This window comes from Podarcis pityusensis (assembly GCF_964106645.2).
Source record: "Podarcis pityusensis genome assembly, chromosome: 14".
Taxonomy (NCBI): Eukaryota; Metazoa; Chordata; class Lepidosauria; order Squamata; family Lacertidae; genus Podarcis; species Podarcis pityusensis.
Genome location: NC_138039.1, coordinates 11404604 through 11415126, shown reverse-complemented (window position 1 = coordinate 11415126; position 10523 = coordinate 11404604). Strand labels below are relative to the sequence as shown.

At 44.0% G+C, this 10523-nt stretch overlaps 1 long non-coding RNA gene across 1 annotated transcript; it reads left to right on the top strand.

Moving 5' to 3' along the window:
- Positions 1 to 88: 88 nt before the first annotated feature.
- On the top strand, positions 89 to 9380 carry LOC308463118. Its single transcript, XR_013979450.1, has 3 exons — positions 89 to 324; positions 5031 to 5137; positions 7695 to 9380. It is a non-coding gene; the product is annotated as an uncharacterized lncRNA (long non-coding RNA).
- Positions 9381 to 10523: the final 1143 nt, after the last annotated feature.

Below are 10523 nucleotides of genomic sequence, written 5' to 3'. Positions count from 1 at the left end.
ACGCCTTCTCGGCTCTTGACTGGCAGGGCGGGGCGAAGAGTAGAGAGGGGCGGCGGAGGTGGGGGGAGAGAGAGAGAAGGCGGGAAGCATCCTCATTCGTTTCCAGCTTGGGAGAGAACGAGGGAAGCGCGCGAGGAGGATGGGGAAAGGCGCGTGCTCGCTGGGGGGCGGGGGCGCGCGGGTTTTTGGCGCGAAGCAAAGCGCGGGAGAAAAGGCGCGAAAGCTTATTTCGATTTTATTCTCTGAGGAGAAGCTTTCTGTCATTCCTCTAACCTGAAGGAGAGGTGTCTGGGCTCAAAGCCCGTCGCAGCTCTTCTCTCGCATGTGGGTTGAAACAGTGAAATAATAATAATAATAATAATAATGTGTGATGGGCAGTATCGTGTAGTGGCTACAGTGCTAGACTAGGACCAGGGAGACCAGGATTCAAATCTCCTCACTCAACCATGGAGCTCACCAGCCTCTCGGCTTAGCCTACCTCACAAGGTTGTTGTGAGGATGAAATGGAGAGGAGGAGAGCCATGTTTGCCACCTCAAGCTCTTTGGATGCTGTAATGTAATACTGTAAATAAAACTGGGAAAACCTGGGCGCAAGTCACTCCTCAGCGTCACAGCACTTGTACATTATCTTCTGCTAGTCTAACTCATCTTCTTAACCTACCTCACAAGGCTGTTGTGAGAATAAAAGTGGGAGAATGTGTGCTTTTTTAATAATAAAAAAGGAAGGATAGGATTGAAATGAAATGTAGTAACAAGCACTCTGCACATTGCTCAGAGGCACTTTCTTTGTTATAACACAATACTATTTGAGACTGAGATGTGGTAAGTCTCGACACATGTAAAGCACCCTTCAGGGACAATGACCCAAGAGATGTGCTGTGCAATGATGTGTGAGAAGAAACTACACCTTTTGTATTTCATATTTATTACTTTATACAACATGCCTTTCCTCTGTGGTGCTCAAGATAGCATAAATAGATTCCCCACCAATACTTCACCCCAACGCTGTAAAGCAGACTGGGCTTAGAAGTCGTGACTCGCCATAGTCCTGCAGTTTTTGCAAGTGATTGTTATTCATTTGATTTATTTATTTAAAACCTTCATGTATCTCTGAACTGCAGTCATCTCGAAATAGTTTACAAAGATACAATGCCCCAGAAGTAAACATCAGTTATAACGACAAAAACAAACATAAAATGGCTGCCGGCAAGAGTGTCAGCTTGGCCCTGCAATCATGGGTGCCTAGGGCCATAGGTGCCATGCAGCGTGCATGGCCTGGCACCGAAATTTGTGGGTGCCCTGCCCCTTCATGGGGAATTCTGTGGGTGCTTGGGCACCCAGGGCCCCAGGAAGTTGGCAGCTATGCCCACTGGAATAAAAAGGTCTTCAACAGGTGCCATAAGGGAGGAAGGCCTGTCAGACATCAACTGGAAAGGAGTTCCATAAAATTGGGCGCACAATGTAGCTGGAGCCTCCAGACCAGGCTCAAGGGTAGCCACGCATAGAGCACATTGCAATAATCAAGTTATGTTGCCATGTTGCTCTGCACTGTGAGAGGAATGGCGATGTAGCAATTAAATAATAATAATTTTTCATTTGCATTTTTTAAAATTCCGCAAATGCTTTGTACAAACTTTTTCTATAGCTTCAAATGTAATGATGATAAGAAATCTCTACCCTCCTACTCCCAAATTAATGCCCTGCCTTTGTTTTTGTTTTGTTTTTCAAATTCGAAGCCATTATATTGCTAACCAGATACATTATTAACCACCCAGTGCCAAAGCCTTATTCATATCAACACCTCCTTTATAACATTCCCAATATTCTTCAAGGCTGAATCCTTATTATTCCAATATGTTATAAAAAATGACCGTTTTTTCTCACTGCCTTCCTTATCGAAACATAATAATGCTTGTTAATCATTTTTTAATATTGCTTTTTAAAAATGTATTTAATCAAAACCATACAATTCAAAACCATGTAAGAAATGAGGCAGGGGTTCCCACACTCCCATTTCCATCCCTACAGATCACTTTACAATTGCTCTCGGTGGACCACTTAATGATTTTTCTGCTTGTTGTATCAATGGTAAAGCAGTTCAGTAGATGCTGCATGATTTGTAACGGTATTTTCACCAACACTCCATGAACCACCTGAATGAAGCTCATGGACCAACTGGTGGTCTATGAGTCACACAGTATGGGAATCCCTGAAACAAGGAAATAGAGAAAGAAGGAAGGAAATACAGAGAATAAAAATGAAAATTAAACTTCTCCCACACACAAAAAAAGAGAGGTACAGATTTGGGTCATAATTCTTCGGAAGAATAGTAGCATGTTGGTTAATTGTTCCCTCTTTTTCCAATGTCCAGGCTGTGAATGTCATTTCTTACACAGCCAGATTGGCAACATCTGTCCAGGGAGGCAGCAGTAGAAGTACTAGAAGTTTGCAGAAGTATAAAAAAAAAGTTTAGTCCTATAGAACGAACCCTTAAAATAGTTCAGTGTAAATTCTGACTGGCTGTTATGTGCGGGGCGGAAAATCAGGGGTGGGGCCATCCTGCCTAGCCCTGAGCTGGTGCCAGACACTGAGTCCTTGGAGGACAAACCAGACGCTTCACAGGGCAAGAACCTTGAGCAACAGGCAGGGCCTCCTAGCACCAGTGCTGAGAATCTTCCTGTGGAGCTGTCTAGGTTGAGACCTGCTGAAGAACTTTGTTAGAGGATGTCAGGGAACTGCCATCTGAGCTAGAGGCGGAGGGAAGGCTCCAGAGGGATGCCGGAGAGGGTCCCAGTAGGGAGAGAGGCAGTCCGTCCGCTGGGGAAGGAAATCAGCGTAACACCAGTGGAGAAGGGGGGCAGATGGGGGAATCGGAGAGGAGGCTCCAAGACTCCTCGCCGGAGACCAGCGGAGAGAGTACGGGTCCTCCGCTGCCCACACCCTCCCTGCGCAGAAGGCTTCCGCGCAGGGAGACTAGGCGGAGACTAGGCGTCAAAGAACTTTTGTGCTGGAAGAAGTTCAAGAAACGCCCACTGACGGATACTGCCAGCGACTGAGACAGCCACGAAGCTAGAAGCTGTCCGGTCAGAAAGGGTTCAACCAGGTAACCAGCCAGGAGTGGCGGCAACTTACGCACGAGCAACCCCTAAACCCATTACAGAGGAGGAGGAGGAAGAGCCACCCCTCAGTCTCTGAGAAGATTGGTGCCAAAAGGCCCAGAGTCCAATCCAAAGAGCCATGACACAGCGTATGTCTACAGACTTTGAGTCATCATGTGGCTCATGAGTAAGGGGTCTACTTGTGAATGAAGAATCCCTAAAACTTAGTTACTACCAAGCAGCTGCAGCTTGAACAGACATCCCCAAACTCGGCCCTCCAGATGTTTTGGGACTAGAGTGGTTCCTTGGGTTAAGTACTTAATTCGTTCTGGAGGTCCGTTCTTAACCTGAAACTGTTCTTAACCTGAAGCACCACTTTAGCTAATGGGGCCTCCCGCTGCCGCCGCGCTGCCGGAGCACGATTTCTGTTCTCATTCTGAAGCAAAGTTCTTAACCCGAGGTACTATTTCTGGGTTAGCGGAGTCTGTAACCTGAAGCGTATGTAACCTGAAGCGTATGTAACCCGAGGTACCACTGTACAACTCCCATCATCCCTAGCTAACAGGACCAGTGGTCAGGGATGATGGGAGTTGTAGTCCCAAAACATCTGTAGGGTTGAGTTTGGTGATGCCTGAGCTAGAATGTGGTTTAGGAGGCCACAGAATATAAAGTGATTGGGCTTGGCTTAACTGAGATTATGCTGTACCTTGGACTGTACTTTCTTGGACAACTGTTTTGGTAAAAGGCTTTTACCTCACTGAGACCCCAGGCTTTGAGAGAATCTTCTGGAGCACAACAGGGAAGGGAACAGCTGGAATTTTGGGCAGCAATGCTCCACAATGCAACCTTTTGTTGCAGGCCCCACTTGTATACTCAGTTCAAGGCAGGGGAGAGATCTGAATGAGGGACTACCTGATTAATTGCTCATTTTCATTTTTAAAAATCCATATCCCACTTCCCCCTCCACAAAGAAGCTCCTTGCAGCAGCCGACAAATCTATATGCAAAAATTATCGAACCATTAAAACCCAAATTACCAAACTAGAAACAGCAGCACATAAAGAGCAGAACTAACAATATATACATTAAGCTGCAACAGAATTAAAAAGCTTGTTTAAAATGAGTGTCTTCAGTTGCTGGTGGAACACGAATGAAGAGAAAGGTTGTTTTTATTCTTTTGTTATACTTTTTTTAACAGGATTTATATGCAGCTTAATCATCAAATCCTCTAAGCAGCTTACATAAAATATAAAATATACAATAAAATTATCAATAAAGTTAGCAGTTTAAAAAAATATGCATTGTAAAATAATATGTACATATTAAAGTACATGTCAAATGTAAGTGTCTGGGTAGGCTCACTTAAACAAAAGAAATCTTTAGCAGCTCCCCCCAAAAAGTACAGCACTTGCCTGATATCAAAGTGCTGATCTTTGGTATTGATCCTGGGGCTGAGACTCAGCTAAGGTTAACTGTGCCTGCCCTCTAGTGGCTAACGGTAACAAGCCCACACCCATTCATAGTCAAGTCTTCTTGTTTCTAGTTCCATCTGCACCATACATTTAAAGCACTCCTATGTCACTTTAGCAGTAATGGAGAATTCTGGGAACTGCCGTTTGCTCAAGGTGCTGAACTTGCAAAGCTACGATTCTCAGCACCCTTAAGAAGCTGCAGTTCTCAGGAATCTCCACAACTACTAAAGTGGTACAATACTACTTTAAATGTAAGGTATGAATGTTTCCTTTGTTAGGAGAGCTTCACACAGCTCTTCCTATAAGGAATTTTTTTAAAGCAAATCTATGTTGGCAAGATCCAAACATGAGTTGAACCGCATTTTGTTAGGGCAGAACCTGATTCTGACACTCACCAAAAACATTGTGGACTATTTGCAAGCCTCAAAGTGAATTCCTCCCTTTGATGTGACTTTTTGCAGGCCTCATGTACTAAGGCTGAAATAATGGCACCATTGGCACAGACTACACTGATCCGAAGCCAATCTCTGTCTGTGGCTGAAGCACCCTGCAAGGACTGGATGATAAGGTTAGCTTGCGCAGAAACATTGCTTGCAACCCCTGGACTTTCACATTTACAGCCAACGGGGATTTTGCTGCTGATTACACCAAGATTGTGGCTTATAGTTTATGACCGAGCTTTGAAGTTCTGACATGTGTCAGCCAGCCAGTGAGGAGAGCTAAGTGCTAAACAGCAGGATTGAGTTCAACTTTCCTGGCTATTGAGCACTAGTGTGCAGTACGTGCAACAGAGCTTTGTTATGAGAACGAAGTGTTGTTCGGTATTAAAGCCATATGTCTTTTGCTTTGACAGGCAAGGTCAATACAATTGCAGAGAAGTCTAACATGGGCAATATGAGATATGGCACATTCTTTTTGCTTGGTAAGGCCAAGCGCATGGTGGAGATGGACGGATTGTCTAATATTAGCACCATCAGCCTTCGCTGTTGCCCACATTTTGCTTTGTCATCTTAGTGCTAAGCAAAGATAAAACTTCAATTTAATACATATTAAACACACTGCTTGAAAAATATAGCTGATGTTTATATGTTTATGAGCATATAACTCTTAATTTTGTGCAAACAGCATGCATCAGTTGTTTATTGGATTGAGGGAGGAAAAATCCTTTAAAAAAGCACAGCACACACCAGCCTGCTGCTTTTGATGCCCATCAATAATTAGGCAGTAAAGGAACCAGATTTTTTTCCACAGGTTTCATTATTACTCATCCAAGCTGTTTTCACATAGATGCTGCCAAAGAAAACGATACCCATGCAACATATTCATGCAAGTCAGCTATATATTTCGTGACGCGATAAATATATTACGAAAGAGAGCTTTATAGCTGTAGTGGAAAGAATTTTTTTTTTTAACGTCATCGCCCTAAGGGCTGTCTGGCACACTCACCATCTCTCTTCAGCCCACGGAATGGATTTTTAATTTTTAATTTAGCATTGACAATTTGAGCTGCCTTCAAAAGAGCTTTGTTCTTTTTGGAAAAGGCCTTTGTGTTCTAGTTTGTGTCATTTGCCGCGTTTGAGGCACTGTTTTGAAATGTCTAACCCTGAAACTTAGGAAGAAAGATATAGGGCACAGATGGGCTAATAAGGCTAGATTTTTGCTCAGATGCCTGCTGAAGGCTTCAGCCTGCTACTAGCAAATACTAGGGAACCCCAAGCAAAATTTGTATTTACCTCCTAGTATAGGGCCAAAAGAGGGACGCGGGTGGCGCTGTGGGTAAAACCTTAGTGCCTAGGACTTGCCGATCGTATGGTCGGCGGTTCGAATCCCCGCAGCGGGGTGAGCTCCCGTCATTCGGTCCCAGCTCCTGCCCACCTAGCAGTTCGAAAGCACTCTTAAGTGCAAGTAGATAAATAGGGAAGGTAAACGGCGTTTCTGTGTGCTGCGCTGGTGCTGGCTCGCCAGCTGCAGCTTCGTCACGCTGGCCACGTGACCCGGAAGTGTCTTCGGACGGCGCTGGCTCACGGCCTCTAGAGCGAGATGAGCACGCAACCCTAGAGTTGGACACGACTGGCCCGTACGGGCAGGGGTACCATAGGGCCAAAAAAGCTCCAGTATGTGGAGACCAATCATGGCCTGCTAGGGAGTCCAATTTGGCCCTCCAAGCCACTTCCCCCCTAAAACCACACCCACCTGACATCACTGATGACATTCACTGATAGGTAGGGCAGGGTGTAATCCTCCAATGGCTGTGCTGAAGGAGCAGGACCACACAGCTTAGGCAGCAAGGTTTAATCTTCATTCATCGGCTGATAAGGACACTCAAATCTCCCCCTCCCCTCCTCACACTCCCAGTTTTCCTTTTTCCTTTTTCCTTTTCCTATTAACCCTTAGGGCACATCGGTACCATACATTTAATTCACACAATTTCCCACACTGTTGCAATGTGTTAAGGGTGCTGGGAATTGCAGCTCTGCGATGGCAAGCTATACTTCTCAGGATTTTTGGGGGGAACCATTTGCTTTAAATGTATGGTGTGGGTGTGCCCCCAGTGTCCCATGGTTTCTGAACAAGGGCAATTCTCACTGGGCTGATTTGGTGAAAGGGCTGCCACCTGGGGAGTGGGGGTGATTTTTTTATTTTTTTTTAAGCTGAGACCCTCTAGTTTTTCAAAAGAATTTGAAAGCCTTGCTATCACTTCATCATTGCTCCTGCTCTGAAAAAAGTCCTGGAACTATGCTCGCCTGCATTCCCCTCAAGGCAGGCCCATCCATGAGGCCAAGGTGAGGTGGCCACCTCAGGTGGCAGGATCCACAGGGACAGCTGTTGATCTTTCTTTCCCCACCTCCTTTGTTCCTGATGCAGATCTTCCCTCACCTCTTCTTCCCTGGCAGGGAACAAGCACCATTTTGGGGTCCACCTCAGGTGGCAAAATGTCTATGCCAGGGATTTCATCATGAATTCATCGTGTCCATGCTATACTTTTCATAGGCTATTCCTATTAATTCTTCTATATATTTTGTTATCTTGGATTGAGTATGGATTTATTTTTTTCAAAATGAAAGCCTGTTTCCTTTTATTAGTAAACCTTTTAGAGGATACTTCATTTCTGTTTTTGCCAATAGCTGGTTTGAAGAATACTTATGAAGAACATGGGCATTAAGGCAGCTGATGGACTTATTCTGTAGGAGTGTTCGCTGGCGCTGTGTGTACCCTGAATTGCAATGTGAGTTGGGCTGATTCTTGGAAGGTTCTCCACCCCCTCCCCTCCCCAACGCTGTCAGCTTGGTCTCATTTCTCTGGAAAAACTTTCCCGAAGACTCTCTGCCTGGGAAAGAAAATCACATCCCCATGGCTCCATTTTAGAAAAGTCTACAGCCCTGCTTGGGACCCTCTGGCCCTCCAGATATTTTTGGAATCCCATCATCCCTGAGCTCTGACAACACTGGCTGGGGTTGATGAGTGTTAAGAGTTCAACAACTTAAATTTAAAAAATGCTCAAAATGTGCAATATAGCCTTGAATTCTGCCTCCAGCCTTACATCCCACTTTCCTTCTATCTTTCTTCCTGTACTGCTTTTGTTAGTGACTGATGATGAGAGAATTATTTCTTCACCCCCGTTACATTCACAATGCCAGAACGTCAGGTGTTTGGCCATGATGTGTCGTCTGCTTCCTCTTGCATTCTAATGGGCATTACAAGGAAAATGAATGTTGGCAGCTCTTCAGGGATGCTTGATTAACTCAGAAAGCCACAGTTTCCACACAGTGCAATCTCTATAAAGAGAATTATCTGCGTTTCTTTCATTCATACTTTGGTCTCTTAATCAAACTATGCAAACTAAAGAAACAAAAGGAGACGTTGATCCATTAACAAAATGCCAGCACTGCAGTCATTGCCATAATCTGGTTCCAAACAGTCGCACTTTCCAAGGGCGCAAACACACATTTCTAATTACTACTAGGTGACTCTTTCCTGCATGAGGATTATCTCCAGGTAGGAAAACTTGTGCACAGCTTCACATACAATCAAGCTGGCACCCAGGAATTTTGGACAGATAATTTATGTGAAGGACATGCAATATACAAATGTGACACTAGATGGCGACAGTGAGCTATGACAAATTCAATGTATTTTTCAAAACTTTTTTTTTAAAAAGCATTTTCACAGCATTTTTTATATGTGTGTAGATTCCACCCCTGTCAAGGGCTGTATTTTCCTTTGGGGATAACCCATCAGGGACTGCAGGCCAATTGTGGACGGGGTTAAAGCCAACAGAGGGTGGGATTAGTGGTGGGGGGATAAGGCCACTTGTTTCTCTCTCTTTTTCTGCCACCTCTTTTCCTCACCCCAATAAAGCCTGAGGCCACAGCCTTGCTAAAGCTTATCTGGTCATTGTCTAGAAGAGTGACTGCCTGGGAACTACAGGTATGATGCTTTGGGTTTCACAATGGAAGAAATGTGGGGTGTAAATGCCTAAGGGCTCCCCAGAATCTAGAGCTGGCCCTGGTAACCTGTAGTTTAGCCAATAGCTGTTGCAGAGAGGATTTTCTCAGTGGTTGTTCTCCAGTTGGCTGCCTAGTTCCCCTCCTCCACTCAATTGCTATCTTGTTAATTGCTTCATAGATTTAATCTGTTTAGTATCAAATGTAAGACACACTTTGTGCCTTCTGCTGCTGCCAATTGTTCATTTAGGCTGTTTCCTTATCTTACAGGTGGCTTATTCTAGCAATTTTTTATATATTGATTTGTTTAAATTGTTCCACATTGATTGTAAGCTGCCTCGGGCACATTTTATGGAAAGGAAGAATATTAAAAAGAAAACCTTAAATAAATGAAATTATAGTTAATGGAAGGAATTTCACAAGCAGTCTCCTTATTTGTATTCCATGTGGTCACACATACGTTTGCAAATTGTTCATAATTTTATTTAGAAAGGGCATGGGTTTGCCAGAGCTTCTGTGAAAGCAGCTCTTAGTTAAATCTAGGGAAGTGTGAAAATCAGTCAGATCAGATGTACATGTCTACAGTCAATCTCTCACTTGCCTTTAAGTTCTTTTTTCCGGTTTGTGTGGGCGCTGGCAGCTAATGCAGGTTTCAATCAAACGTCAACAAGCAAAATTCCTCCTGCCCTACAGACAGCCACAAAAATGAATCGGCGATATATTCACACTACAAATTCATTTAGACCCCTGTCCAGACTCGATGAGGCACAGCAAGTTGAGGGCATCACGTTTCATGTTCGTGAGATTCTTTTGTTTTTGCCAAATGGTATCTTCAAATGTGAAACAGCATGCTCTTAAAATTGGAAAACAACATCTAATGGGGGGGGGGGATTCAATTTCTGCCCAAAGATGGAAAAAGTGTCTAATTTAGACATTACTTCCCAGTTTGGTAATGAATTGCATCTAATTGCCTCTTAGCGAGAGAAAGACATTATGGCGGCAGACCTGCGCCATGTCTGCTCTAAGATTTGCTATATAGGGAGTGGTGTGATTTAGAGTACATCCAGTAGGAGGGGTGCATATCCTCCCCCCTCCCCAGTTTTTCTACCTGAATTGTTTAAGGTAGCTATGTCAGGCCTTTTTGCAGAAGAAACAATGCTCTGGTGGTACCTTGTAGTCCAACCATGTTCTTCTTGCAGAATTTTGCTTTCATGGACTAGTGCTCTCTTTGTCAGATGTGTGAGAAGTGTTCTGCCCTCAGTCAGTAGAAAAATGGGGCATGGCCACAGATGGAAAAGGGTGGTACTTAATGGGTATGTTTAAGAAGCACAGAATAACAGTACCAATAGGAAGAAGGCATTGTTTTCCTTTCTGCTCTGTATCCATTGTATACAGCACTGTTTCTGTTCCACGGCAGTTCACCTCCTGCCAAAAATTAATCTATTCATCCCACCACATGCTATGACAAAATTATTTCACTTACACAATTAATTAAATAAATTACATTGT